Source organism: Pezoporus occidentalis, unplaced genomic scaffold, assembly GCF_034315485.1.
Source record: "Pezoporus occidentalis ecotype Australia unplaced genomic scaffold, CSIRO_AGI_Poc_V1 ctg157, whole genome shotgun sequence".
In the NCBI taxonomy this organism is placed as follows: domain Eukaryota; kingdom Metazoa; phylum Chordata; class Aves; order Psittaciformes; family Psittacidae; genus Pezoporus; species Pezoporus occidentalis.
In genome coordinates, this window is record NW_026913393.1 from 548,412 (window position 1) to 556,907 (window position 8,496).

General features: G+C 50.6%; 1 protein-coding gene across 4 annotated transcripts in view; it reads right to left on the minus strand.

The window, feature by feature from the left end:
• The window catches only part of CTIF (cap binding complex dependent translation initiation factor), a 153,506-nt gene extending 150,951 nt beyond the window's left edge, over positions 1-2,555 (minus strand). The window contains exon 1 of one of the 4 annotated variants that reach the window (XM_062611745.1): positions 2,362-2,555. The gene's annotated coding sequence lies outside the window, so the exon portion shown is untranslated. The remainder of the gene's footprint in view (positions 1-2,361) is intronic. The other 3 variants (XM_062611743.1, XM_062611747.1, XM_062611746.1) reach the window with 3 other exon arrangements.
• Between the last annotated feature and the right edge of the window lie 5,941 nt (positions 2,556-8,496).

The window sequence follows — 8,496 nt, forward strand, 5'->3', positions numbered from 1 at the left end:
AGGGTCACTTAAGACATAAGCGGAGCGGGATGCTTCGCTCCCTATCCAGCATGGTACCTCCCTGACAGCATCTGGATATTCAGAGCATGGTCCACTACCAAAAAGCCCTTCTATATTTTGGAGAGGAGGGACTGTTAAATCACCTGATCTTATTTTGGTGTCTCTAGATTGAGGGAAACAACCTGGAAGCTCAGTGTACCTTCTGCTTCCTCCTGCCTCTTCCGTTTCGTTAACAAGGCTGTGACTTCATGCTTCATCCTATACCTGCCTGAGTGCTGGAGGAAGAGAATGGTGGCACAGAGGGAGATGTGGGAATGCCCTGTTTCAGAGGAGGCACCAGGTCTCCAGAGAGGCCCAGCGCACTCCAGCCCTCCTCATCATGCTGGGAAACAACACCAGCCGCTTTCCAATCTAATGGAATTGTTACCTCACCCAGTCTGGGGTCTTACTGGTGTGGGTCTCACCCTTTCCAGAGAAGCCCTGAGTGAGTCCAGTTGAGGCCATGAAGATGCTTCAAGGGCTAGAGCATCTCTGCTCTGAAGACAACTACTGGGAGTGGGGAGGACAAAGGAAGTCCTGGAGATTTTCAGACACTTAAAAAAATAAGAATAAAAATAAAAGAGTATGATTAAACCCAAACCATAAACAACCAACCACGTTCCCCAGAATAATGACTATGGAGGAAAGCGCCAAAAACACTGTATAAGCTTTTCAAGCAGGGCAGAAGAAGAGAATGGAGAGTCCTCGCTGCTGGGGAGAACAGGGGGACTGCAGCCAGGACAGAGGGATGCTCTGGGCAAGACAACGAGAAGGTTTCACATGGATTTAGCTGCATGAGAACGTCTTCAGGCACCTGGCTCTGGTCACTGCAAATCCCCATTGTAGGCAAACTCAGACCCTTTAGATAGGGTCTGGTTGTCCCTTTGCTGTGGTCTGGGGAAAACCCCGGCAGTTCTGATCCAGCTCTGGGGCAACAGCACAAGAGGGACGTGGAGCTGTTGGAGTGAGGCCAGAGGAGGCCATGGAGATGCTGTGAGGGCTGGAGCAGCTCTGCTCTGGAGCCAGGCTGAGAGAGCTGGGCTGGGGCAGAAGAGAAGAGAAGGCTCCTGAAGGGGAGACCTGAGAGCAGCTCCAGTGCCTAAAGGGGCTGCAGGAAAGCTGGAGAGGGGCTTGGGACAAGGGATGTAGGGACAGGCCAAGGGGAATGGCTTTAACCTGCCAGAGGGGAGATTGAGATGAGCTCCTACGCAGAAGCTCTTCCCTGTGAGGGTGCTGAGGTGCTGGCACAGGGTGCCCAGAGAAGCTGTGGCTGCCCCATCCCTGGCAGTGTTCAAGGCCAGGCTGGACACAGGGCTGTGGAGCAAGCTGCTCTAGTGGAAGGTGTCCCTGCCTGTGGCAGGGGTTGGAGCTGGAGGAGCTTTAATGTTCCCTTCAACCCAAACCAGTCTGGGATTCTGTGAGCCTGACACAGGGCGCAGCCCCAGGAGATGAATCCTAATGGAAAGACAACTCCCAGTGACTGTGTTTTGAGGCGCTGGGAAGCCAAGGACACCCAACAACAGCACGTCCAGACATGCGGTACTGCCGGTGGCAGCTGCAGCAAAACCCATCCCGCAACTGCCGGCTGCTCGCTGCCACCAGCATCTGCTGTCCCTTCGTGTCACCCACGCTCCCCGAGACCACGTGCAGCCGGAGTGACTCTGCAGGAAAGCAATAACCACCGAACAACAACAAAACCTCGTCCGCCGCGCGCCCTCCCTCCCCATTCCCAAACCCATCCCTGTGCCACGGACCCGGCAGCGGGTGGGAGATTGGGCACCCCGACTGGGGATGTCCCCCCTTGTAGGGGGTCACCCCAGGTGGCACCGCTCGCTCTGTGCACAGCCGCCCTACAATGAACGCCGATAACTGCGCTAGGGACGGGCAGGATGGGTTCCCCCCTTCTCCTTTTCTCTCGCCAGCAGCGATGGAAGCAGAGCCCAGCCCTGCCCTCCATCAGCGCTCACCGAGCGCTCCGGGAAGCTTCCAGAGGCCGAGCAGCGGACACGAACCCAGCCCCGGCCCTCCGCTATGCCAAGCGAAGGGAACACCGGCTCTGGAAGGGGACGGAGGGGTGGGGGGGGCTCCACGTCCACACACCAGCTGCCAGCACAGGGAGGGGAACCCACCCGAGACGAGGCCGCCCAACGCAGCGCCGCCACCGAGCCCCCGCCCCGGCTCCATCCTCCCGTGCCAACACCCGCCCCGCAGCGGGTCCATGGCTGCTGAGGGAGACAAAAGGCGGGACGTGACCCCCCTCCACGCACACACACTCCATTACACCCCCCCGCCGCCCCGTGCTGTGTCATCCCGCCGCCTTACCGGGCCGCGCTGTCAGGGCCGCGCCGGGAGCCGCATGGGCGCCGCGCTGAGGTGAGGGGCCGGCGGCGGGGGATTGGGGTAGGGCGGGGAGGGGGGAGGCTCACACACAGAGACACGGCGGGGCCGCCGCCCGCCCCGGAGCACACACCGGCTGCGGAGGAGCGACGGGACGGGGCGGCCCCGAGTGACGCGGCCGCCGGCCCCGCCCCGCCGCGGCCTCCCCCGGCGCTGCCGGGAGTTGTAGTCAGAGCCCCGCGATGGGGTCGGTTCGGATCGGCTCGGCCCGGCCGGATCCGTGCGCACCGGGGTCGGGTTCACACCGCGCGTTCGACGCGGTAAGTCCCGTTTCACTTCCCAAGGGATTCAGGCCCGGAACGCAGCCTCACCCACCGCTCCTCATCATGGACGAGCGGCGTCCATCCAAGGGGGGGGGTTAACTGGGCTTGAAGGGAGGAAATGGAGAGTGTTTCCTTATGGAATCCCAGGCTGGTTTGTGTGGAAGGGACCTTAAAGCTCATCCAGCTCCAACCCCTGCCACGGGCAGGGACACCTTCCACTAGAGCAGCTTGCTCCAAACCCCTGTGTCCAACCTGGCCTTGAGCACTGCCAGGGATGGGGCAGCCACAGCTTCTCTGGGCACCCTGTGCCAGCGCCTCAGCACCCTCACAGGGAAGAGCTTCTGCCTAAGAGCTCATCTCAGTCTCCCCTCGGGCAGGTTAAAGCCATTCCCTGTTGCCACAGTGCCTGGTGAAGATTCCCTCTCCAGCACTCTTGAAGGCCCCCTTCAGGCACTGGAAGGCTCATTGATTGGGATCAGGTGTTTCCATGTAAATCAAGGATTTCATAGAATCACAGAACAGTTAGGGTTAGAAAGGACCTTAAGATCATCCAGTTCCAACCCCCTGCCATGGGCAGGGACACCTCACACTAAACCATGTCTCCCAAGGCTCTGTCCAGCCTGGCCTTGAACACCGCCAGGGATGGAGCATTCAAAACTTCTCTGGGCACCCCCACAGGGAAGAGCTTCTTCCTTATATCCAGTCTAAACTTCCCCTGCTTAAGTTTTAACCCCTTAACCCCTTGTCCTGTCACTGCAGTGCCTAATGAAGAGTCCCTCCCCAGCATCCCTATAGGCACCCTTCAGATACTGGAAGGCTGCTCTGAGGTCTCCATGAAGCCTTCTCTTCTCCAGGCTGAACAGCCCCAACTTTCTCAGCCTATCTTCATACAGGAGGTGCTTCAGTCCCCTGATCATCCTCAGGGCCTCCTCTGGACTTGTTCCAACAGTTCCATGTCCTTCTTATGTTGAGGACACCAGAACTGCACACAATGCTGCAAGTGGGGTCTCAGAAGAGCAGAGTAGAAGGGCAGGATCACCTCCTTCGACCTGCTGGTTTCCATAAAAATCCATAAAATTCTGAGTCGAGAAATGTGGAAAACCACAGAATTTAAACACCTTTTCAAACACCTATTAAACACCCTTCTAACCAGCATCCCTCCAGGCTTTAAGGAGGTAGTCTTAAGCTGAGCTTAAAAGTGGGAAACTGCAAGTGTTCCCATATAAATCAAGTGTTTCCATTTAAGTCCACAAAATGCTGAGTTAAGAAATGTAAAAAAAACCCAAATTTACACATATTTGAAACCCCTTTTAAATACCCTTGTAGCCAGCATCCATCCAGGCTTTTAAGGGGGTGGGCTTTAAGGAAATAGCAAATGTTTCAATATAAATCAAGCATTTCCATATAGATCAAGTGTTTCTGTATAAATCAAGTGTTTCCGTGTAAATCAAGTGTTTCCATATAAATACTCAAAAGTATGAGTCAAGAAATGTAAACAAACAGAATTTAAACACCTTTTAAAGACCTTTGTAGCCAGCATCCAACCAGGATTTAAGGAGGTGGGTTCAAGCACAGCTTAAAGGAAGGAAACGGTGAGTGTTTCTATATAAATCAAGTGTTTCCATATAAATAAAGTGTTTCCATGTAAATCCACCAAACTCTGAGTCAAGAAATGCAAAAAAGCCCTGCAGAATTTAAACACATTTAAAACACTTTAAATGCCCTTCTAGCCAGCATCCATCCAGGCTTTAAGGAGGTGGATTTTAGCAGAGCTTAAAGAGGAAATTGCAAGTGTTCCCTTATAAATCAAGTGTTTCCATATAAACATTCAATGTCTGAATGAAGAAATGTAAAAAACACGGAATTTAAACACCTTTTAAACACCCTCTAGACAGCATCCATCCAGATTTACCTTCTAAACAGCATCCATCCAGATTTCAAGGAGGTGGGCTTTAAGCTGAGCTTAAAGGAAGGAAGTGGTGAGAGTTTCCATATAAATCCAGTGTTTTCATATAAATTCACAAAATGCTGAGAAATGTAAGAAAACCCCAAATTTAAACATATTTGAAACACCTTTTAAACCAACACCCTTTTAGCCAGCACCAGTCCACTTTAAGAAGGTGGGTTTAAGCTGAGCTTAATGGAAGGAAACTGCAAGTGTTTCCTTATAAATCAAGTATTTCCATATAAATACAAAAAACTCTTGAGAAATTAAAAAAACCCTGGAATTTAAACACCTTTTAAACACCCTTCTAGCCAGCATCCATCCAGGCTTTAAGGAGGTGGGCTTTAAGGAAATAGCAAGTGTTTCAATATAAATCAAGCATTTCCATATAAATCAAGTGTTTCTGTATAAATCCACAAAACTCTGATTTGGAAAATATAAAAACTCACCAAAATGTAAACACCTTTTTAACCAATGCCCTTCTAATAGTGTCCATCCTGGCTTTAAGGAGGTGGGTTTAAGCTGAGAAATACAGTTAAAAAGTGACTTTAAATACTTTTTCCTAGACAGTATCTACCCAGGTTTTGAGGAGGTGGGCTTTAAACTGAGCTTAAAAGAAGAAAATTGCAAATGTTTCCATATAAATTGTTTGCATATAAATCAAGCATTTCCATATAAATCCACCAAACTGAATCAAGAAATGTTATAAACACATAATTTAAATACCTTTTAAACACTCTTCTATCCAGCTGGATCCCTTTTGCCCCTTTAGACCTGCACAAAGCCACTTGGAAATGTCCCTACATGCGGTTTTAGCCACCATCTCCTCACCCCACTAGGCTCTCAGAAACACCGAACTGCCTCATCATTCCCCTTTCCCTCATTGTTTGGGTTGTATCCAAGAGCTAACTTTATTTCTAGCTGTGGATTCCTTGTCACTCCCCACCTCACTTTGCCCTAACATTCATCAGGATAAATGGATCATGTTAATGAACATCAGTGGAAGAAACGCGGACATAAATTAACCCGGAGAGGGAACCTGATTCTTCTTTGACGGCAAAGAGGGATTCAAAAGCTCTTTCTCCCTGCTGTGCTTTATTTTTGGCCACATCCTTTGCTGGGCAGGTTGCCATGACAACCTTGTATTCACCGGAGGGTGGCTATAATTGGGAGAGCACATTGTTAATTTAGCTCCTGATTGTATTTATTTTTTTAATTTATTTTGTCGTATTTTAAGCAAAGGGAACCGCCTGGATTTTCATATTTTTATCTATGATCCTACTACAGTTTAATTATTAATCCCAGCACCCACAGCATCACTGAGCTGCCGTGCAGAGCTCACTGGGTCAGACAATGGCTCTGCACGTCCTGTTTGCCTGTCTCATCCCTGCTACAGTCTAACACATCCCCTCCGGCCCCTGAGGCCCTCAGCTGAGAGCCCCCAGGACCAGTATTTCCCAGGGATGCTCCTGATGCACAGGAGCAGGGTTGGGGAAAAAAAAAAAGGTAGGATCCACTTTTGCATCAATTATCATTTTTTTAAATGATAGTGGCAATTTTAATCTGATCATAATTCACCTCAGCTGGTTATCCATAACAAATCATAGGATCCCAGACTGGTTTGTGTGGGAAGGGACCTTAAAGCTCATCCAGCTCCAAACCCCTGCCACAGGCAGGGACCCCTTCCACTAGAGCAGCTTGCTCCAAGCCCCTGTGTCTAACCTGGCCTTGAACACTGCCAGGGATGGGGCAGCCACAGCTTCTCTGGGCACCCTGTGCCAGCGCCTCAGCACCCTCACAGGGAAGAGCTTCTGCCTAAGAGCTCATCTCAGTCTCCCCTCTGGCAGGTTAAAGCCATTCCCCTTGGCCTGTCCCTACAGGCCCTTGTCCCAAACCCCTCTCCAGCATTCTTGCAGGCCCTCTTTGGAGAACACCAGCCTGTAATACTAATAATGTGAACACACTGGCATAAGTCACGTCTTGCTCCCAGTTGGGCACATCAGGTCCCATCAGGTGTATGGGAATTCTCCGTGCATCCCGCTCCTGCCCCAGCCTGTTCAAGGCATCCTTGGCCTGATCACGTTGCAAACTGCCGCCAGGTACTTGCCTCCATCCTTGCTGGAAGCAGGAGAGTGGCAAGCTTTGGGATAGGGGCTTCAGTTCAGGAGCCCACACAGGTGCTGAATCAAGGCACACAACGGAGATTATTTTGGGGGGAGAAATGACCCATCCCACAAAGCACAGTCTCTGCAGGAGCTGGGGTCATTCTCTAGTAGTTAGTGGTGGTGGTGGGGTTTTGGACAGGGATGATAGCAGGGTGGCTAAAGGTAAAACCAGGGAATATGGTACATTGGATGGGTGCCAGGCAGCAGCATCTGGGACTCAGGAAAACGTCCCTTCTCACTCCAGCACTCCCACCCTTGAATGGGTTTGAAGCTCCATGACCATGCTGGTCATGGTGTACATTATTAGCATGTCCTAGCAGGAAGAAAGTGCAGCTTTACAGTAACTGGGGACTTCTCTTCAGGAAATGGCTCCAGGTTCAAAGAGGAAAGTGGAGCTGCTGATCCTGTCTCCATGAGGGTGCATCTCTGCTCCATCCTGCCTCATGGGCATGCTGCACAGTTTGGCATCCTTCTTTTATCCCCGCTTCAGGCTTAATCCCATCACAACTTAGTAAGGAGGGAAATTGTGAAATGAGAGGGTTTGTGCTTAAAAGAAAAAAAAAGAGAGGAGTTGTGAAAAGCCGGGGATGGAGGCGGGAATGAAACATCCTCTTTCAAGGAAAAGATGCTGTGACTGCTGTTCTGGGTACTGTGCGCCAGGTAATGACACAAGATGACTCAGTGCTTGGGATATTAAATTGGCTCTTTATTAAAGCATGTGTTTAGGAAGGTAGCGAGGCGTCAGGCGAGTTCCTCCATCGCCTTCGCAGGGGGAATTGAGGCAGGCTGCCTGGATCCTTGTGCTGCCAAGCACAAGGTGCTGGGATCCATGCAGGCAGACCTGTATCCTGCCTCAGCATCCTCACAGGGCTGCTGCCGGTAAAGCGCTCTGGGAAGATGTTAAGAATCTCCCAAGCTCTCTCCTAATTCAGTGGGAACTGGTGGATCTCTGCCAGTGGGAAATGTTCCAGCCTCAAGATTTGTGTCCCAGGAAAATAGCAAAAGATGGAAAGAGCAGCTGAGGACAGGGAGATACTTGAGAGCGCAAACTGCAACCAAAAAGATGCTCTGCCAAACTACCCTTGTGCTGACAATACCTTTAAAGATGGCTCAGCAATGATGGGAACCTGCTGCTTCAAAGGGGAAATGTAGAATATTAACAAAGTACCTTGCTCATAGCTGCAGTGTGCTGGTAGCTTGGTGCTCCCTCGCTAGCTTGGAGCAAATCTTGGCTTCAGAGAGTGTAGCTGAAGGCAACATACTGTGTTCTGCTCAAGTTACACATCCCCTGTGTGGAAAGTTTCATTATACACACAGGTAGGTACTGAAAAAATAAACTAAAGAAAGAGAGAAATCCTTTGTTCTTCCCAAAGTACTTCTGGTACTTGGGTGGGAGATTGGCAATATCTCCAAGGATGGAGACACAGTGGTGCCTTCAGCAGGATTCTAAGAAGTGATCTGCAAAATGTCACCGTGACCGTCGAGTGCTTGGGTGCTTCATCAGAGACTTCTGCAGGAAAAGAACCCTTAAAAGAAGCTGGGTAAATGATCTTCCTGCTAGATTCAGAGAGATCATTATTCTGGCCAGGCTGCAGTTGAGTTGAAAGCAAATAGACCTCCTTTAAAAAGCTAAATAATAGCTCTACTGTAGAAGCAAGGACTGGAGACAGACAAGGTCTTTATTTCT